Source organism: Chiloscyllium plagiosum, unplaced genomic scaffold (genome assembly GCF_037043375.1).
Source record: "Chiloscyllium plagiosum isolate Xiang-an unplaced genomic scaffold, Cpla_swu_hap1 HiC_scaffold_35, whole genome shotgun sequence".
NCBI lineage: Eukaryota > Metazoa > Chordata > Chondrichthyes > Orectolobiformes > Hemiscylliidae > Chiloscyllium > Chiloscyllium plagiosum.
In genome coordinates this window covers 34,927,799-34,951,082 of record NW_028270173.1, presented here as the reverse complement: position 1 = coordinate 34,951,082, position 23,284 = coordinate 34,927,799, and the positions used below count along the sequence as shown (strand labels likewise).

At 39.4% G+C, this 23,284-nt stretch overlaps 1 pseudogene; it reads left to right on the top strand.

Annotated features, from left to right (window-relative positions):
• The first annotated feature begins 2,516 nt into the window (after nt 1–2,516).
• LOC148140641 (muscarinic acetylcholine receptor M2-like) lies at nt 2,517–21,756 on the top strand (annotated as a pseudogene).
• Nucleotides 21,757–23,284: the final 1,528 nt, after the last annotated feature.

The following is a 23,284-nucleotide window of genomic DNA, read 5'->3' as shown; positions in this document are numbered from 1 at the left end:
GGTTGTTAGTGTGATGTTCAATGAAAAAGTTGTTCTTCGACTGATTAACTGTGATGCTCACTGCAGGACACACTTCAGTGACTGTTTTACAGCGAAACTGACTACAGATTTTTGTTTCCAGTATTGTTCACTGTGATGCTGTGAGGTACCCTCTGGAAACGGCTTCACAGCCATGGTAACAGCGAAACACCCTTCCTTGAGTACGTGACGATGATACAGACTGCAGGAAGCTTTTCCCTGACTCCTTCCCAGTGGTGCTGACTGCAGGACAGTATTCACAGATGACTTCAGTGCAATGCTAATTGCGGGACTTTATTCGCAGACATATCGCATGAGCTTCCTCTGTTTCTGAGACTTCATCTCCCTTTCTATATCGCTATTGACTTAATTGATCTCTCCATTGTTCAGGCGTGATGTTTCACTTGTTCTGTCTTTGTCTCTCATATGCCTACTTCTCTTATTGGTAATTGGTTTTGCAACATTTTCTTGCTGCGTTTCCACAAAAACTCACACACGCACCCAGTCATGTGTCTTGTGTCTTCTTCACTTTGCTTTTCACACAGTGAACCAATTTACTCCTTGCAAGACCTTTACTTGCATACTTTCTGCATCTCCATTCTCCTTGATGATCATGAATAACCACGTTTTATATTTGGCAGTAAGAACCCTTGCAGTGTGGCCCACCTGCGCCTCTTCCACACCTGGAACAAGTAGAAGAAAACAGAACTTTCAACTACGTTAAGTTCTGAAGAAAAATCATGTCGGGCTCAAAACGTTAACTTTGTTTCAATGTCCACAGCTGTGACCAGAACTGTTGAGGTTTTCCTGCACTTTCTGTTTTTGTTTTGTTTCAGAATTACAGCATCAGCAGTATTTTGTTTTTAGTTAAGTTCCTAAGTGTTCCTGACAAACAGATGTACACAGAATTGTTTTATTTGATGTAAGAATGCTGAGCTAAAGATCAGTGTTGAAAAATTATGGATCACACATCGAATACCGAGATGAAGTCATTTTAGTTTTCTCTACAAGGGGCAGGACGTTTTCAAACACATTTCATGATGAGGCGTAGGAGCAGAAAACTTCAACGCCTTTAATGTCAAAGCACATTTATTCTTGTGAAGCAAGGATGGAAAACTTATCAATGGCAGGCAGGCATCCAGAATTGAGGTTATAAAAGGATTAGCCATACTATTATTAAATTACAGAATAGGCTTGATAGGCTGAATAACCTACTCTAGTCCCAAGTCATATTTTAGCATCTTTCAGTGCATTAAGAAATGCACCAGAGAATACTTGTTAGCCTTTGTGATATTTCTAACAATCACTTCATAAATGAGGCGGCAGAGTGGTTCAGTGACCTCACAGCACCAGGAACCCGGTGTAGATCCCAGCCTCAGGCAATCGTCAGTGTGGAGTTTGCACATTCTCCCTATGTTTCCTCCCACAATCCAAAGATGTCCACGTTCAGTGAATTGGCTATGCTAAGTTGCCCGGAGTATTAGGTGCATTAGTCAGGGGAAATGTCGAGAAATGAACGAGTGAGTCTGGGTGAGTTACTGTTTAGAGGGTCGGTGTGGACGCGCTGGGCTAAAGAACCTGTTTCCACATTGTAGGGATTCTAAGCTCTAAATTCTAAATGCTATGTTTTAATGCATCATTCCACAAAGAAATTATGCCTTGATAATCCAACGTTAATTTTTCAACATCTCAATCAAAACACTGCAGACACATTTCTTTTCTGAAGAGGGAAATCCCATCGCATATCAGCTTGCATCTTTTCATTGCCTTTTCTGGATCTGCTCGTGCACCTTTATATGCATCTACTTTATCGCCCTTAATGCAATGACATCATTTCTGTAATGTGATAGTCAGAAATAAACATGGTCCTCAAATTGGGGCAGAACTACTGAACTATACAATTCCAGCTTAACCTTCCTGCTCTTGTAGTTTATACCTCAGATGATATATACAAAGTGCACATATGCATGTTTTAATTCCTATTCAACATTCATTTCCACATTAAGATGGGGGGAGACAAGGGTGATGTGATCAAATCTCTTCATTAGTAATCGAGAGGTCAGGTCAACTTCCTTTGGGTCGGCGTTCCTATGCCACAAAAAGAAAATCCGTAAAGTAAGTTCTTAAATAAGATCTATAAAACTACAATCGAAATGGTGATTACGGGATTATTATAATTTGTCTTAAAATGCCAGTTTTCCGTTTATCTGAAAGTTGCTTGAGTATCTCTCTTAGGTCCACCTCAGCACTACATATGATTGAAAGTGAGATGCAAATACTGAAAGTTGAGGAAACACACATGTAACATAACACTATATAAACATGAAATCTTTAAAGCTTATAAGAACAACTTTTAAAAAAAATGTTCGTAGTTGAATTTTAATTCGCAAAAATGTTTTATTTTTAAACTGTAGAACATCTGAAATTTGGTTCCCAACCCTTTGCTTTTCTCCTCTGTACATGCCTTCTACGTGATAATTGCGTATCTAAGGAGACTAATGCCAAATTCAACGCGGACCAATCAATCTCTCAGCAAATTAACAGATTTCTCTGGCAATGGAGGAAGGTGTTTTCACAAAATGTTCTAAGTGGTCTGCGTTGTGATTGTGACAGGATCATGAAGTTTGGTGATCATTATCGAAACTTTCTCGTCATAGTTTCTATGAAAGTAAACAGACAATTACGAATTACTAACATATACTTTATCTTCAGGTTAGCCTTTGGCGATTTCATCATTGTTTTATTCTCAATGAATCTATACACCATTTAGATTGTGAATGGATACGGGCCCTTGGATCAAGTGGTATGTGATTTACTGCTTGCTGTAGATTATGTTATCAGTAACACATCTCCCATGAACCACCTTATCATAAGCTTTGACCACTACTTTTGTGTGACAAAGCCCATTACCTACCAAGTGAATAGAGCATCTAAAATAGCAGGGATGGTGGATGCAGCTGCTTGGGTACTGTCTTTTATCCTTTGGGCTCCCGCCATTCACCTATGATAGTTCGTTGCAATGGAGCAGATTGTTCAAGAGGGTGAGTGTTATGTACAATTCTTCTCAAATCCACCTGTCACTTTTGGCACTGTCATAGTTGCCTTCGATGCCCCATTTACCACAATAACGGTTTTGTATCTGCACATATATTGCGCAAGCAAAAGTCGAATGAAGGATTATAAAAATAAATCTGAATTACGTAAAGACAACATTTCTCCAAGTCTAGTGAATGGCAAAGTAATGAAAACAAAAGCACAACAGCAAATACCGATAAGTTGCCATTCAAAGTGAAATCTGACACAATAAGTAATGAAATATCACGTGTTAGTTGGGTTCAAGGAGAGGAGGAGGTACATTCAATAAATATTTTCAGTATATTTGAAAATAATGATGTCTGTGGTATCAAAGTCCGAACAGTATCAGGTATCAAAGTCAGGAATTGGAATGACAAAGAGAGCAGAACAACAGCTAACGTTATTAATGTGACCAGAACATACGATAAAAGCGGGAAAGGTGCTGCACAAGAAAAAAGAACATAACTAGGACCATTCTGGCGATTCTTCTGGTATTGGCACATTGGATACTGGTTGTGCTATGGCAATAGTTTAATTGAAGAGAAAGTCAAGTTGCTTCCGCTGAAGTAGTGAAGTGTAGTTAAGCCTGTTCGTTTGAGTAGCGCCTTCATTGTTCGCATTTGATGAGGCCAGGCTAAAAACCCTGCCTGTCACACATTGTGCAACATGACTGCAGATCCCGTGAATAGTATTCATGTGGTTTTGTGAACATTATGATGGGCACTTAAGGATGTTTGTGCAAAACGCTTGTATATGGTTGTCAAGTTTAAACAAGGATTTAGACAGAGGAATGTTTCAGAAGATTTTGCGCCACAGTAGAATAGAAGCCACCATCTGTGCGCGCTGCGAATCTGTTTTGCAGAATACTAAGGAAAACTTTATGATAGCAAGTCATTTGAGGATGGTTCCATGGTCTGAAATAAAATGGGCATCACGGTTATAATGCTCCACCCTCTGCCACGTTCAGAGGAAATTGAGTTCGTCGACGGACCTCCTTATTTTCATTCTCAAAAAGATTTGAAAACAATTCGAGAGTACGCATCACATTTTCATTGCGCCTTCCAATTGCCTAACAGTGGACAGAACTTTTTATTTTAAAAAAAGTAATTCCAAACCGTTAACTCTTGAATAAAGATTAGCCAACGAACCAGTTTCATTTGGATCGCAGGTGACAAACTTCTATTTCCTTGTTGAAACACACCTTGAATTCTCGTCAAAGAACACCAATTCAATGAATCATTACAATGCAATTTATGCTAAGGTTTCCTTGCTGGAGTCAAGTTTGGCTGTGTGGGGAGTCAAGAAATGGGCAAGACAAAAAAAAAGTCATGATAGAGAGATAAAAGGAAGACTGAAGTTTGAGTAACGAATTACCATTGTATTACCGTCAAGAAAAGTGAAAATATGTGGTCTCCTTGTATATTTGATGAGTTAATCAGATCGGAAAACGATAGATTTCTATCTCCTTCTCATATGTTTAATCAATCACTCCAGGAGTGGAGACTAGGTTTACATCTATACATCATGTTGTAACCTCAGCGAAAACGAAATTGCAGGAAAACAAACAAACTGGAGTGCCTGCTGAATAGCTGAAGCAAGTCAACAGAAATTCCAAAACAAGTCATATTAGGTATAGCTTTATGTGGAATTCAGAGTCCAACTGCCAGTCAGCGTGTTTGATGAAATTACATTTCCGAAGCTTGGTCAAGATCCATATCAGTCTTTGTTCTAAGAAAGCATTGCTCAGACTCAAGCAAAGTTGTGTTGTCGTCCTCATCAGACATTCTAAATATTTCTGACTATGAAGATGTTATCCTCTTCGAAATGTGAAGTGAATGATCCCCCTTGACTTATGAATCAATAAGAATAAATCAAGAAGGGTATAATGTTTGCGTTGGTAATCAAATTTATATTTATTCCACGATGGGAAAAAAGTGTTTCACATGGGAAATATATATTAAAATCCAGCGAAATCATACAGAGAAAACTAAATGTTGTAGATCTTCGATGTAAAAACAATGGAGAGGTCAGTGATGTGCCAAAATCGAACAGCAAACTCAGTTCCGGCCAGATAAGAAGTTAAATGTCAAAGCAGAATAAGAGTCCAGTTCCAATTGCATGCCTCTCATGTCAGATTGGCAGAAACTAAATTTTGCTCTCTCACTCGCTTTTGAATGTATCGACGAGTATGATATCAAAGCATTTGCACAACAGATACGCAACACATTCAAGTGTCATTAAGTGGCATTTATCCCAGTTTAAGTCCGCTTTTAATCATGTCAGTTTATATTTTCGGTAGATAAAATGAACAACTACAAGTGTGATGTCACATTGCGTCACATTTATTTGCAGCTTCTAAAAACTTCACTTCTATATATGGAATAATCTGTCTTCGACATTTCGTATAATTATCATTTCAGTTGCGATTCCATTGTCAGTACTTGAACTGTTGTCCAATTTACTTTACTCTCTTCTCAATCCTTATACCTACAAATTCGGAATCCTTAGGCAATGTGCAATCACGTTCCTTGTTCAGTTAAGTTCTGGATTTCTGATCAGGATTGGTCGCTGAGGAAACATCAGTGAGAATATTTAAAATAATTCTCTGATAACTGCATGCGACAGTATTTTATTATACTGGAAGAAAGGGCGAAGGGAATATTTCATGAAGATTGTACTGAAATGGAAATGTTGTAGACTGGTGAAAAAGAGCAGGAGGAAATAAGAAAGGGTGGTAATATTTCAGGGATATATGTGGAAAAGTTCGGGAAACGTTAATGTTGAAGGTTAGTCATCACGTGAAGGAACCAGTTTTGGACCAGCATGGACAAAGTTGAAAATCACACAGCAACAGATTTATTTGGAAGCACTGGTTTTCAGAGCGTTGCTCCTTCATCAGGTAGCTGTGCTATTTGGAACAACTAGCTTTTGCAGCGCTGCTCCTTCACCAGGCAGAATTGATGCTCATGCTTCCAAATAAACCTGTTGGACTATAACCTGGCATTGTGTGATTTTTAACTTTGAAGGATAGTGGAGAATGTTGAGTTGGTGAAGGGGAATGTGAGAAGAAATTGGGGAATGGTAAAGTTGCTGTAAGAATGGGAAAATGAGAGACATGCTTCAATTAGAAATTAATAAAATAGGTGCTGGGCTTTGGGAATGTGGAAGCGGCGAGACAGTGGGAAGAGAATGAGGTAGGAAGAAAAATGTAAAATGTGGAGATGAGAGTAAATACGGATGTGGAGAATTCAAACAAGTATGCAATGTGGAGGGTTAAATGGGAAGGTGTAAGTGGGGAAGGGGTGATGGTAAATAAAGCTGTCTTTCTGTATTGCTACATAGGAAATTGTTTTGAATAAATATTTACATTGGACACATACTGGGGAAACAGGCAAGGATTATTTACTTATGATCTTTCAAAGACAAAACTCATCAAGTCACAGAGTCATGAAATATGGAAAGAGTCTAACAGTCCCACTGACCTGTGCATGGTCCATATCCCTCCAAATATTTTTTATTCATGTACTTACTCAAATTTATTTAAAAAGTTGTAACTGTATTCGCATCCAGGAACTTCATCTGGAAATTGATTACGCTCAAGAACCACTCTGTGTAAAGAAAATTCCCTTGCGTCTTTCTTCAAAAATCATTTTTGTCAACTTAAAATATGCCTCCTCAGACTTGAAATACCCCACCCGCGTGAAAAGACAGTTCCCGTTCACTTTGTATGCAACTCTCATGATTATATACACTTCCATAAGGTTGCTCCTCCACATTGTATGCTCCAGTGAAAAAAAAAATCTTCCAGACTATCCAGCCTTTCCTTGTAACTCAAACCCTTCACTCCTGGCAACATCCTTCAGAGGTAATGCATGACTAGGGATAGTCACGAGAGAAAATTTGTGTCTCATAGATTTGATTGAGTTTTTTTGAGCAAGTAACCAAGAATATACTCACTTGGTCCCATTATTTCCTCCACGTTACTAGCTCCTACTACATCACCATATCTCTCTAAAATCCTCCTACATTTCAACTCTCTCTAGTTCTTTACCTCAAAAATTCCGATCCTTTAACTCTATCTATAAATGATAGTCACAGAAATGTTTACTTTCCCATTTTCCAGCTCCCTTGGCCTGATATAATCCTCACTATATTGGCCAACTCCTTCATACCTGAAATGTCTCTATAATTCTGCAACCTGCTTCAGCTTCAAACTTTTCTCTGTCTCATTAATTTGCCTCAATCAATTCAAACTTGCCCAACCGGCTTTATGTTGGTTGCCACTTTCGGGCATTACAACAGAATCTACATTACTGACTATGATTGACTTTTGACAGCAAGACAGCATTTGACAGAATGTAGGATCTAGACAGCTGAAGAAACTTGAAGTCAATTTACGTCACCTATTTTGTAAAACTAAAGGAGGCCTTCTTTGAAGTATACTTCGATTTTAAATGGAATATAAAAGGCCACGTTAAACAATATATGTAGTATGGGTAATTATGCCATGGTGTCAACGCTGCTAAACTAAATTGAAAATGAGATTTATTAAAAACAATTGCATAATCAGAATTATTCAGCAAATATTGTCCAATGACAGACCAACATCCCAATTTGGATTTTGTTTTAAAGTAACATACTAGTTAGTTATGATTGATAGTTTGTCTGTTCCAAATTCATGAATGGTTATCCTGTTGACACGATGTATATGAGAGCATTTTCTTGTGTCAATATTTGAAATATTGCCGACTGCGAATGGCATCAGAGGGTTTCAGTTAAGTTGGAAGGAAAGAGCAACATTTGGAGGGATTGGAGCTTCGGTAGAGTGCAAATTTTAAGGCAAAGCACGCATTCAGATGCATTCAATAATTTGCATATACGTGATAAAAACAAATTAATTTGATTATTGATTTATTTTTAGGCCCATCACTTGAAAGTTTCATTCATTAAAATTAGTTTTTTTTTCTCTGGGAACATAAAGTCAAAACAATAAAGAAGGTCTTGACAGTTGATAATAGTGAATACATAGCAAACATACATTCACACAACTCTTTTTTATTATTTCAAGAAATTGCAATGTCGTTAAACTTCTAGTGTTGCTAACGTTTTCATGTGGTTGTGCAAAAGTAAACACAGCAACTATATTGTCCGCCAGAATGTCTCAAACTGTCCGATTTTATTTTACAGTGATTGGATGTAGGTTTGCTCGCTGAGCTACAGGGTTCATTTCCAGATGTTTCATTACCCTACTTGGTAACATCTTCAGTGGACCTCATGCAAAGCAATGCTGAAAATTCTTGCTTTCTATTTATATAAATAGAAAGATGGGGTGACAATGTTGGTAAGGGATGATATTCAGTCCGCTGCGCGGGGGGACCTAGAATCACGGGATGAAGAGTCAGTGTGGATAGAGCTGAGAAATGCTAAGGGTAAAAAGACGCTCTTGCGAGTTATCTACAGGCCCCCAAACAGTAGTCTGGATGTCGGATGTAAGTTAAATCAGGAGCTGAAATTGGCCTGTCGCAAAGATGTTACTACAGTTGTTATGGCGGATTTCAACATGCAGGTAGACTGGGAGAATCAGGATGGTATTGGACCTCAAGAAAGAGACTTTGTGGAGTGCCTCAGAGATGGATTCTTAGAACAGCTGGTGCTGGAGCCGACCAGGGAGAAGGCAATTCTGGATCTGCAACTGTGCAACGAACCAGAATTGGTCAGGGATCTCGAAGTGAAGGAGCCATTGGGAAATAGTGACCATAATACAATAAGCTTCAATCTGCAATTTGAGAGGGAGAGGGTACAATCGGAAGTGACAATATTTCTGTTGAATAAAGGGAACTATAGAGTTTTGAGGGAGGAGCTGGCCAAAGTTCAATGTGCAATACCTCAACAGGGATGACAGTGGAGGAACAATGGCGGATATTTCTGTGTATAATGCAGAAGTTGCAGGATCAGTTCATTCCAAAAAGGAAGAAAGATCCTAGGAGGAGGCATGGGTGGCCGTGGCTGACGAGGAAAGTTAAGAAACATGTAAAGTTAAAAGAGAAAAAGTATAACATAGCAAAGATACGTGGGAAAATGGAGGACTGGGAAGCTTTTAAAGAACAGAGGATTACTAAGAAGGAAATACGCACAGAAAAAATGAGGTACGAAGGTAAACTGGCCAATAATATAAACGAGGATAGTAAAAGCTTTTTTAGGTATGTGAAAGGCAAAAAAATTGTTAAGACTAAAATTGGACCCTTGAAGGCAGAAACAGGGGAATATATTACGGGGAACAAAGAAATGGCAGAAGAATTGAATTGGTACTTCAGATCTGTGTTCACTGGGGAAGACACAAGCAATCTCCCTGAGGTAACAGTGGCTGAAGGACCTGAACTTAAAGAAATTTATATTTGCCAAGAATTGGTGTTGGAGAGACTGTTAGGTCTGAAGGTTGATAATTCCCTGGGGCCTGATGGTCTACATCCCAGAGTACTGAAGGTGGTGGCTCGAGAAATCGTGGATGCGTTGATGATTATTTTCCAGAATACGATAGATTCGGGATCAGTTCCTGTGAATTGGAGGGTGGCTAATGTTGTACCACTTTTTAAGAAAGGTGGAAGAGAGAAAACAGGAAATTATAGACCAGTTAGTCTGACCTAGGTGGTGGGAAAGATGCTAGAGTCCATTATAAAGGATGAAATTACGACACATCTGGATATTAGTAACAGGATAGGTCAGAATCTGCATGGATTTATGAAGGGGAAATCAGCTTGACTAATTTTCTCGAATTTTTTGAGGATGTAACTCTGAAGATGGACGAGGGAGATCCAGTAGATGTAGCGTACCTGGACTTTCAGAAAGCTTTTGATAAAGTCCCACATAGGAGGTCAGTGAGTAAAATTAGGGTGCATGGTATTGGGGGCAAAGTACTAACTTGGATTGAAAGTTGAATGGCTGATAGGAAATAAAGAGTAGTGAGAAACGGCTCCATTTCGGAATGGCAGGCAGTGACCAGTGGGGTACCACAGGGATCAGTACTGGGACCGCAGCTTTTTACAATATATGTTAATGATATAGAAGATGGTATTAGCAATAACATTAGCAAATTTTCTGATGATACTAAGCTGGGTGGCAGGGTGAAATGTAATGAGATGTTAGGAGATTACAGGGTGACCTGGAGAAGTTAGGTGAGTGGGCAGATGCATGGCAGATGCAGTTTAATGTGGATAAATGTATGATTATCCACTTTGGCGGCAAGAGCAGGAAGGCAGATTACTACCTCAATGGAATCAATTTAGGTACAGGGGCAGTACAGAGAGATCTGGGTGTTCTTGTGCAGCAGTCAATGAAGGTAAGCGTGCAGGTACAACAGGTAGTGAATAAGGCGAATAGCATGCTGGCCTTCATAACATGAGGAATTGAGTATAGAAGCAAAGAGGTTCTTCGTAGCTGTACAGGGCCCTGGTGAGACCACACCTGGAGTACTGTGTGCAGTTCTAGTCTCCAAATTTGAGGAAAGACATTCTGGCAGTTGAGGGAGTGCAGCATAGGTTCACGAGATCAATTCCTGGAATGGCGGGATTACCTTACATTGAAAGACTGGAGTGACTGGGCTTGTATACTCTTGAGTTTAGAAGACTGAGAGGGGATCTGATTGAGACATATAAGGTTATTAAAGGATTGGACACTCTGGAGGCAGGAAACATTTTTCCGCTGATGGGTGAGTGCCGAACCAGAGGACACAGCTTAAAAATACGGGGTAGACCATTTAGGACAGAGATAAGGAGAAACCTCTTCATCCAGAGAGTGGTGGCTGTGTGGAATGCTCTGCTCCAGAGGGCAGTGGAGGCCCAGTCTCTGGATTCATTTAAGAAAGAATTGGATAGAGCTCTCAAGGATTGTGGATTCAAGGGTTATTGAGATAAGGCAGGAACAGGAAATTATTAAGGATGATCAGCCATGATCATATTGAATGGTGGTGCAGGCTCGAAGGGCAGAATGGCATTTATACTGTGAACCACAATAGTTTCAGAAAGAAATTGTTCATTGTCCTGAAAGGTCAAATTGCTATTTTTGGGAAATGGGAAAACTGATCAAAAATGCTGGAATTATACTTGAACTTTGTAGCAGTTGTTAAAATGAATGTCATTTTGTAAATATTATGCAATTTTATCAAAGAATTTAAGCTTTCTAATTTATAATGGTTTACTTAAATTTTATTCTTCCCAAAGAAAAGTTTCGATTTAGTCACGCACCAAAATTAAACAGCTTGGCTGAACATTGTAATGTTATCAAAACATGTTTTTTAACTCAGACAATTTTTAATCATGTCTCAGCATCTGTGGAGTTATTTCTCGTGTCAAAATATGTTGGAATCTCTTAAAAAGAAAAAAGTGTGCGAAAGAGTTTGCCAAAATAGTGAAATTTCACCTTTAATGTAGTGAATTGAAAGTACCTGCTGGAAAAGAGGAAAGAAAATAGCGTTCACTAACGCAAAGTCTTTTTTTTAGCATAAGAGCAAAATTAGCAAAGAGAAATATAAGGCAGAAACAGCCCCTTCGTCCCTCCTTGTTTATGCCAAGCATCAAGCCCTAACTAAACGAAAATAGCAAACCTTCATCATTTAGTCCATATCCTTCTAACCCCTCCTTGTTCATGTAACCAACTAGATGCCTCTTAATGTCTCCAAAGTGCCTGCTTCCATCATCTCATCTGGCATTTTGTTATCGGTTCTTCTCACTCTCTGCATGAAAAACTTCCCTCACACATCTCCCTTAAACTTTCCTTCTTTCATTTTCAATATCTTGGCAGGACAGGGAACAGAGCAGCAGGAAGAGGTTGATCAGTCGCTCACATCTCTTCAATCAATGCTGATCTGCTGCTTTACTCTTTGCAATTTTTTTTTCAAACGCTTCCTGGTACCTGAATAGGCAAAAATCAGCAGAGTTAAATTTGCAATAATCAATTGATGACTATTACTTGCAACGTCCAAACTCTGTCATACTTCAGTGACGAATCTGTGACCTTGTGGAATTCAGAATTTAATAACTGTTAATGAACTGAATTCATCAACAAAGATTAATTGTGACACACGAAGGAAGCAGCAATAACCTTGTCTAAAATAAGTTATGATGGGTCTAAGACAAACTTATGCCGGAATCAAAAGCAAGGACTCCGAAACGTTATTCAATATTTTGGATGAATGAATATCAAAATCTTCAATAATATCACACCGTAAAATTGAAAGACAAAAATCAGTATAAATTTTCAATGGCAGAAAAATTCAGCAGCAGATGGTCGAAGAATAATACTAGACCAGGATCGAAATTTGGAGACTTGTAGAAACAAACAAACTTGCATAGAATTGTAGCCAAATTCCATCATGAATTAGTTAATAGCGAAGCTGGGTTTTGACGCTAAGCTTGCAACCTTGACGGATCTTTGGCTGCAAGTGTAATCAGATTTAAATCATGGTTTCATTACTTGATTGTCTGCCAGATTTCTTAGTAAGTAGCCACATCAAAGGTACTATGCAGTGACTAACCCGTAACAAGCACTTTCGCAGTTTTTCTCTGAAAGTTCTGACTCAAGATTCTAGTCTATGTTTATGAGTTCTGGAGTCCTAAACAACAGAAATAGATTCACTTTTTCATCCTTCTTATTATCTTGAATGCTTGGAGAGAGGAAAGGCCAAATGCAGATTTTATAGAAGTTGCAACATAACCGAGGAGCTGGATAAAGTAGCCACGGCACGATGCTCCCAGTCGTGAAAGGATTAAGTGGAGGAAGTTACTGATTTCAAATGTTTTTCAAAGGATGCACACGGGAAGTGAGAGAAAAAAGTTTCGCAAGCAGACACTTTTGAACCTCGAACACACTACCCGGAAATACATGGAGCCATGTTCAATCAAGTCTGTCAGGAGGTCACTGATTGATTAGTTGAATAGATTTTCACTCTGAGATCTTGGGCATTCACAATAGATTGAATGCCCTCATTCTGTGTCATAGCACTCTGTGATTATTATTTTCAAACTGTGCCCCCATTCCATGTACCATGAGGAAAGTCCCATGAGTTAGTTAGAAGGGTCACGGAACCCAAAATCTTACGATGATTTCCCTCCACAGAGGCTGACAGACGCGCTGAGATTATCCAGCAATTTCTGTTAAATGCTTCTTTATTCTTATTGTCTGCTAAAGTTTTTCTCTTCCTTCACCGCAGCAAACACACTGTGACAACTTTTCTTATTCTTAATGCCGATCAAATTCTGTCCCCTTGGTCTCCATTTCGAACGATATGCCTTACAGATCACTATATAGACATAAGGTCATAAGGTCATTGACATAGGTACGTAATGCGAGCAACTTTTGATAGTGCATGTGCATTCCTTTGTGATTGCATGGCCCTCTGGATTCCATTACCTCAGTGTTTTCTAATCTAGTACAAGCCAGTTTTTCAAGCGTTTTTATACATTCTACCATCGAACCTATAATACAATACACCAGGAAGAAAATCCATAGTTCATGCAGGACATGCTTGTTCACAGAAGAAAAAAAGAGAATATACTTGTCTATGACAATATCTTCTGGCCTATTCGATCAATTTAAACTTAGGTGTACATTCAAACTGACCTTAGTTTTAGACTATTAGTTTCTTGACAGCACATTTGTGCCAAATACTTCCCTCACCTTTTTTGAATTTTTGGAATGCTGAAGACCTTCAGCAGCACGTTAAGAAGGCTATTCATGTTCCATTCAAATAAGTGGACATTTGAGAAATCTACTCAATTATATTGCTAGATTGTGTTCTTGAAGATCTGCAGGTTTATTTCACTCAACAGCATATTCTTTTCAAATCAGTAATGTCTCTGATTCTCCGGGTATCACAGAATCATTAAATTCAAGGCCATTGCATCTGCATAGAAAGAATCATCCTCTCTTCAATGTCCCCCACCTACGTACCCACATCCTTTGTCCATTGCTTTCAAATGGTGGTCCCCTAAACCATGCAACAGCAGTTAATGGAAGCAGGCATTCTATATTGATATCTTAAGTGAACATATTATAATCATTTACACTTCCATCAAATCTAATCTCGAGCATAATTTCTTCACAAGACGAGCTAAGTTATCCCAAAGATAACCTTTCATCTTAATTCGCTTAACCCTGATCGACTTCTGGTAAATATGATCTGTATCCTGATAAAGACCCCATATCCTTCTGAAAGTTGGTGAGAACACAGCATTCCAGTTGGAAGGACCAGTTTATAAACCCAGGCTAACGCCTCAAATGGACTCAACGACATAATTAAATACCTCTGATTCAAATAATCACAAAATGTTGGGATCTGCAACATTTTAGTGCCATTAAGTTTTCCATTGCTGTCGTCTGACAGATGTAAATTTATTTCATCAATACCGCTATCCATAAATAACATGCTTTTGGTATCAGTTGTGCTGACCTCCTCCTCAACCGTTAATACACAGATGGGATGCAAAATTTTGGTGTATATCCTAGTTTCATATAACATATTTTGAGGGCTATCCCTGCTTTTCACCATATTTTATTTTCATATAAATGGAGATGATTTTACATGGACTTTAATGCCCATGTCTGCCGTCTTCTTGTGTGTGTGTGTTGTTTTTTAGCATTGCAAGACATGCAAATTGTTTTTTTTTTCAGTCAACAATATTGAATGGACAAAATGTTTTCGATTCAATGAATGAAGTTTCTTTTCTTTTACTTAAAAGTTCCATGCATCAAAGCTGAAGAAAACATTTTCAACAGCTCCTCAAACATGTCGATGCTTGTACACTGCAGACTTGCCCCGAACTACTACAACACTGTAGAAATCACGGGTGAAATAAAACCAGTGCAATAAATACAAAAGTTTGAAAATCAAATGAAACAAAAACAAAGCCTGCAGAGTTAATGATATTCCAGCTGAGGCACTCAAATTTATTGGTGATATTTCAGCTCAACACTGTCCACATGACCTGTCCTACCTGCCAATCTGTCTTCCCACCTATCCGCTCCACCCTCCCCTCTAACCTATCAACTTCATCCACACCTCCATCCACCCATTGTACTCTTTGCTAACTTCCCCCACCCTCCTCTCTGACCTATCACCTCAATCCCCATGCCCATTCACCTATTGTACTCTTTGCTACATTCTGCCCAGCCCCCAACCCCCACCCCACCCCCATTTATCTCTCTACCCTGGAGCCTCCCTGCCTCCATTTCTGATGAAGGGCTTTTGCCCGAAACGTCGATTTTCCTGCTCCTCAGACGCTGCCTGACCTGCTGTGATTTTCCAGCACCATTCTAATCTAAACTCTGGTTTCCAGCATCTGCAGTCCTCACTTTTGTCTACTCAAATTTAATTCTGATATCAAGTCTGCATACCATAACCATATGATGTTCGGAGGACAAATGGCTCCTTTCCACTTGAATTTAGTAATTTGTCTATCGTAATTTTCAACAGCAAAGAAGATAAATCGTGTTATAGAAAGCATCGAGGCATTTCCATTTTTCAAATAGTAGAAAATATCCGGACCCGCATTTTCTTAAAGCACCCACATTCTTTGCATTAATAAATCCCTGCAATCCCTCATAAGTTTGTGTAATTCTTTATCTAAAAGTTAATTTGAAACAAATATTATCAATTATCATTTAAAAAAAGCTGCCTGTTTCACTGGAGAACTTTGGGGAATTAAGTCAATTGTTCATTCCTGGTCGGACCTGCACGTGAATCCATATAATCAGCAATATCTTTGATTCTTTACTGTGCTCTGCAATAGCAGACACAGTCAACTAATATTAGCAAAATACGAGACTGATATAAGGTTAAAAAATGAATGGAACACGCAAATCAACTGAAGCAATTGTAATACAATGGCAAACACAGTCCGCCAAACCTGTGAAGTCCTCTTTACGAGCATTTATGTCAAATTTGTCACAGCTGGTTCACAGGTGACTCAAGGAAGTACCCAAAATAATCATTCTCATGGTGTCATACGGTGGAGACAATGCTATTAAGGTAATCAGATAAATTCAATTCAGTTGGTTATCCACGTTCGTTATGAATGGGATATTTAAGAAGAGTGATGCATTTATTTTGTCAATTTTTCTTTCAATAATGTCTTGTTATACCCTACCCGATCTTTCAACAGTTGTTTTGAAACTTACATTTGCTGACTGAAGAACTGGTGTTGGTGAGCGAACCGAAATGCAACGTGTTAGAACATGTTACGCCCATCCTTGTAAGAATTGAGAGAAGGTTTGCACTGTCAGAGCGTCAGCAGTACAGGGGTGTTACACTGTTAGTGGGGCAGGTCTGAAAGAATAATGTACTGTCCGGGAGTTAGGGCTGAAAAAAAACTGAGCAATATCAGAGAGTGAATATTTATGCATTGGTGCACTATTATTGCAGTAAGAATGAGGCAGCAGCAATGAACTGCTGTATAAACTGAGTTGAGAGAAATTTCTGCCCTGTTGGTAGGGCAACGCAATAGTGAGCTACACTGTTGGGGATAATTATTTTAGATGAGATAGTAAAATGAGGATTTTGTTGAGCTCCTATGATGAGGCAAAAGTTTTGATGCCATTGTGTCAATGAAGATCTGGCTATTTATTTTTCTTCTTGGGCATGGTCAAATTTACAGGATTAGATACTCGACCATTACCACTTTTATGTGTGTGGGGGGGAGCGAGCTCTGCACAAACACGCTGCTTATTTTTCTTTTACAAAGGATGTGTCATTTAAAATATGTTAATTGGATCTGGATCACTTTTGATACGTCCAGTAGCCCATGACAAATATTCTAACTATCCATTTTATTTTACTGGATGTGGCAAGGTAATCATTTCTTACCCTACCCTAAATGTCCTTGAAGGAAATCACTTGCAATGAAATTTCAGAAGGTTTTTAGATGTTAAACACAGCACAGTAGATCGCACTCGAAAGAAGGACTTCAGATTTCCTTCTTTAAAATATATTCGTGAACCAAATACCTTTTATAATGAACAAAGACAATTTCATAGATATCATCGTGAGATCAACATTTAAATGATTTGATTTTCCACGATTTACCATGGTGAAGTTTTAATGCAAATTCCATGATTGCCAGAATAGTCCATTACCAGTACGACATTAATTTGTTGATTAGACACCCGATCAATGATATGGTAGAATCATCTCACAAGCGAGCAACTCAGAGTAACACAGACCTTTGTCGTTAGCCATTGCACTCGAATAGTTTGCTGAACTGAACTGAAATCAAGACTTTGAAAGGGAACGGCCACAGAGGACTACTGAGCTGCCTGACTCTCCTCCCACCGTCCCTGGAGTCTTAGTTTGCGGAGTTACCACCTCACTGAAGGCACTATCCAACATACTTTTAGAATTCAGCGATGCTCCTCAATGTCCCCAAACACTACCCCAACTCTGAATCTCGGTCTTCGAGGACCTGCAACTGAAAATACGGTCTGTATAATTTTCGACACCCAGCTATTGAACTATGCCCAATTGCCATATGGAGTATACAGAGCATACTAGTGTATGGACCTCACTTTCCATGACTTATCCCTTTATTTGTCCTGGAAAGCAAACAATACAAATTACTCTCGGGTCCTTCCTCTTCAGATCTCTATACTACTGCTCTGACAAACTAAATTCAAAATAAATACTTCATAACCTGCAAGCAATGAAACAGTAAAAAATACTCACCCGACCTTACTTTCTCAATTATTTGCTTCCCCTTGCAGGGTATCATTTTTTGACATATTTTTAAGACCACATCAATGTGAGCAGCACAGCAGAAAACTGCCCCGAGACTCCTTCACTGCCATAGTCAACATGGGAAACTGTTTTCAGACTGTTTTGCTGTGGTGCCTCAGTGCGGAGAGTGGTTTCCACACTGCTTCAATGCCATGTTGACTGCACGACGCATTTCTCACACAGTTTCCCTGCCATGCTGAGGTCCGACACTTTTCCAGTACTGCTTCACTGCCATTCTGACTACACCAGTTCATGATTATTTGGCAGAATCTGTCACAATTTCCATTCTGACAAGTTGCCTCTGATCAGGAAAATTGACATTGTGTATTTTGCCATGAAGAAAACACGACGAATATTATCTAAAAGCGGAGAAGTTGCAACCGACTTCTGATGTTTATTGTCATTTGGGTATCTCGTGTTTGAATCGCCAATGTCACTCTGCAGGTCCAAAAACGAATTGGGGAAGCTACCAAAGTTGCAATTGACGATGACGTGAATGGGATGTAAAATTGGGAGATTAACCTTCCGCTCTGCAAAGTATTGGCGTAATATCTGTCTTCAAACTGTCTCAAAAAGGTAGCGCACACCTAAACTTTGCGAGTTGTTTTAAGCAGGTATGCAGTGGATATTCCAGGAAAGAATCAGTTGGTCAAACCACTTACTTTTAATCAAAAGACAATTTATCTAAAAGATTACTAAATGAAACACAACAATGAATACAGAACAACCTTACCTATCCGAAAACCCAACAGATCATCTCAATTTAATGATGCTGTTCCAAATACTTTAAACAATCCCCATAAACACCTCTTGACACAAAAGGTAAAATCATACTCCGGTTCTTACACGAAAGAAGTCAGAGAGAACGTGCACCAGCCTGGACCTCTGATCAGCAGTTTTTTCCACACTGTGAAAACTAAACCAAACCAGAGATATTCTGAGCTGGGAGAACTGGCCATTCCCCTTTCATTGTACAAGTATTTCGTTTTTAAAAATAAAAGCATCTGCCTGAGGCAGTGTGTGTTAATTATTATCAGACTTTTCGGAGTCAGTGTCATTCACGACATCACTGAAAAAAAGGGTAAAGACTACGTAACCTTGTTAAAGGAGCAACTTTGTCATACTGCATCTGACGTATGGTGTACAGCATTGCTTATGAATGAATGAGTCAAACGTTAAGGAGGCAGCTCTTAGAAGGATCATTGGACAATGCGTCCCAAGGGGGAAGGCAGTACCATTGCATCCTGTAGCACTCGAGCTCCCTCCACCCCTGCCTAAAGTATAAAAAACAGATTTTTAAAATTATTTTCAGTTTTGAAGAAAAATATTTCAGGCTCAAAACGTCTCGGTTTCAAACTCCACAAACATTACCAGAACTGTTGAGTGTTTACATAATTTCTTGTTTTCATTTTCATTAAAGTCCTGAAACTTCTTAACAGGATTGATGCACAGACAATGTTTTATGTAAAACTCCTTAGCTAAAGATCTTTGTTGTAAAATTAGGGATCACTCATTCAATACAGACATGAAGTGATTTTAGTTCTCTCTTAGAGCGACATGGGTTTTTGGAACTCATCTTCTGATGAGGCGTTAGGAGCAGAGAACTTGAATACTTTGTATTTTCAAAATGCATAAATTATAGTTAAGGAAAAATGTAAACGTTTATCAAGGAATTTATAAACTTGACTTTACAGAAGGATCAGCCATGAACTTATTGAATGGCAGAGCAATTTTGCCTGGAGCAATGGCTTCCTCCTCCTCCTAAATCATATTTTCGCAATTTTTCTGTCTTCAGACATGCACCAGAGAATACCAGTCAGCCTTTGTGGTCTTTCTAACAATCACTTTATAAATGTGCTCTGATATTGTATAATTGTACCAAAAAGATTTGTGTCTTGATGGTAATTCAATGTTGAATTTTCAACATCTCAATCAAACATTGCAATCACTGTCTCTTCCAAAGTGAAAAATCCAAATTCATCTAATCTTGCCTGTATTCACCACCTTTCTTTTGGTTCTGTCAGTACCCTCATATATATGCCGTGCATCTACCTTACTGACATGACATACTTCCTGTAAGGAGATGATCAAAATGGGAAATGCTACACAAATTGCTGCAGAACTAGTGAGATATACAATTCTAGATTCATCTTCCTGCACTTTTAATTTATACCTCGGATGACAAAAGTGCAAAGTGGACATATGTATGTTTCAATGCCTTTTCAACATTGATTGCCACGTTCAGATGGGGATGGGTGGGGGAGACCAGGACCATGTGTTTAATCAAGTAAATTAGTAATCCAGATTCCAGTTAAATTCTTTTGAGTTGGCACACATATACCATCAGAAGTAAAGGTGAAAATGAACTTTATAAATAGACTTTAAAATTAACCTCAACATGCTGATAAAAAAGTTCATCAAATGTTGTTAAATGTCAGTTTTCCAGTCATAGAGTCATAGAGATGTACAGCATGGAAACAGACCCTTCGGTCCAACCCGTCCATGCCGACCAGATATCCCAACCCAATCTAGTCCCACCTGCCAGCACCTGGCTCATATCCCTCCAAACCCTTCCTATTCATATACCCATCCAAATGTCTCTTAGATGTTGCAATTGTACCATCCTCCACCACATCCTCTGGCAGCTCATTCCATACACGTACCACCCCCTGCGTGAAAAAGATGCCCCTTAGGTTTCTAAATATCTCTCTTATATTTATGTACAACTCATTAATACGTTCAACTAAAAGTGAGGTCCAAGTAGTGAACTCTGTCGAATCACATATACAAGATGATACCATATCAAAGCCAAATCCTTCCTGGAAAAGATATTAAAACTTATAAGAGCACCTTTTAAAAGCCTTCCCTCGTAAAATTCGATTTGCAAATGCTTTTTTGTTACTGCCACACATCTACACTTTGGTTCCTAATACTTTGCTTCTCTTCTCTGCATTTATGTCGTCTTAGTGCTAAATACACATCAGAGTGAAGTAATGGCAGCAGAGGCAAATCAATATTTCAGCAATTTAATAGACTTGTCTGGTACTGGTGGAGGATGTTCTTGCAAAACCTTTGCAGTGCACTGCATTGTAATTAGGACAGGATCATGAAGTCGGTTGACCATTATTGGAAGCATTCTGATCATAGATTTTCTCAAAGTAAACAGACAAATACAACTGCTTTAATTTTAAAGTAACCTGCACTGCATTGCTCATTACTGTGTTCTCTGTGAATCTACGCACCATTTACATTCTAAATGAATACTGGCGTCTGGGTCCAGTGGTATGTTATTTATGGCTTGCTGTAGATTATGTTGTCAGTAACACCTCTGCCATGAGATTTGTTATCAAGCGTTTTGTCCACTACTTCTGCGTGAAAATTCTTTTATGTACCCAGTGAAGAAAGCAACTTAGATGGCAGAGTTGACGATTGTAGCTGCTTAGGTACAGTCTTTATCCCTCTGGGCTCCTACCATTCCTTTCCGGCAGTACACTGTTCGGGAGCAGATTGTCAAAGACGGTCAGTATTATGTGCAGTCCCTCTTAAATCCAGCTGTCACTTCTGGTACTGCTATAGTTGCCTTCTATACCTCGGTTATAATAACGATAATTTTTTATCTCTCATTTCTCATGCCAGCAAGTGAATCTGATTCATGTAAGACCATCGTTTCCCCCAGTCTAGTAAACGGTAAAGTAATGAAACCAAATTATAACAAAGCAGCAATTGCTGTTGATGAGTTGCCACATATCAAAACAAAACCTGGCATGATAAGAAGTGGACCATTAGGTGGTAGTAGGGTTCAAGGAGAGGAGGAGGTAATATCCAGAGAGACAATTCTCCTTAATCTGGCCCCTTCAGATGCAAGCAGTGAAGGAGCTACACAAATCAGCACGAATGACTAAACTGCACTGCACTTCATGATAGACAATGCGACACTCTCTTCAATAAATATTTTGAGAAAATATCAAAATAGTGACACCTGTAGCATCAATGGACGAAAAGCATTACATATGGTGTGCCGTTTTGGTCTCCATACTATAGGAAGGATGTGGAGGCACTGGAACGGGTGCAGAGGAGGTTTACCAGGATGTTGCCTGGTATGGTAGGATGATCGTATGAGAAAAGGCTGAGGCACTTGGGGTTGTTTTCATTGGAGAAACGAAGGTTTTGTGAAGGGCAGGTCGTGCCTCACAAACGTTATTGAATTCTTTGAAAAGGTGACGAAGGAGGTTGATGAGGGGAAAGCAGTAGATGTGGTATATGTGGATTTTAGTAAGGCGTTTGATAAGGTTCCCCATGGTAGGCTACTGCAGAAAATACGGAGATATGGCATTGAGGGTGAGTTGGAGGTTTGGATTAGGAATTGGCTGGATGGAAGAAGACAGAGGGTAGTAGTTGATGGCAAAGTTTCTTCATGGAGTGCCGTCACTAGCGGTGTTCCGCAAGGATCTGTTTTGGGACCATTGCTGTTTGTCATTTTTATAAATGACCTGGAAGAGGGGTTAGAAGGTTGGGTGAGCAAGTTTGCGGATGATACGAAAGTCGGAGGAGTTGTTGACAGTGAGGAAGGATGTGGCAGGTTACAGCAGGATATAGAGAAGCTGCAGAGCTGGGCAGAAAGGTGGCAAATGGAATTCAATGTAGCTAAGTGTGAGGTGATTCACTTTGGGAAGAATAACAAAAAGATGGGGTACTGGGCTAATGGTCGGATACTGGGTAGTGTGGATGAGCAGAGGGATCTTGGTGTCCATGTACACAGATCTCTGAAAGTTGCCACGCAGGTAAATAGTGCGGAGGGAAGCCATATGGCATAATGGCTTTTATTGGTAGAGGAATTGAGTTCCGGAGTCCTGAGGTCATGTTGCAGTTGTATAAGACTCTGGTGCGGCCGCATCTGGAGTATTGTGTGCAGTTTTGGTCGCCATAGGAAGGATGTGGAAGCACTGGAACGGGTGCAGAGGAGGTTTACCAGGATGTTGCCTGGTATGGTAGAAAGATCGTATGTGGAAAGGCTGAGGCACTTGGGGTTGTTTTCATTGGAGAAAAGAAGGTTTAGGGGTGACTTGACAGAGGTATACAAGATGATTAGGGGTTTAGATAGGGTCGACAGTGAGAATCTTTTTCCACGTATGGAGTCAGCTATTACAAGGGGGCAAAGCTTTAAATTAAGGGGGGGTAGATATAGGACTGAAGTTAGGGGTAGGTTCTTCACTCAGCGAGTCGTAAGTTCATGGAATGCCCTGCCAGTAGCAGTGGTGGACTCTCCCTCTTTATGGGCATTTAAGCGGGCATTGGATAGGTATATGGAGGATAGTGGGTTAGTATAGGTTAGGTGGGCTTGGATCGGCGCAACATCGAGGGCCAAAGGGCCTGTATTGCGCTGTATTCTTCTATGTTCTATGTTCTATGTTCTATGATTAGGGGTTTAGA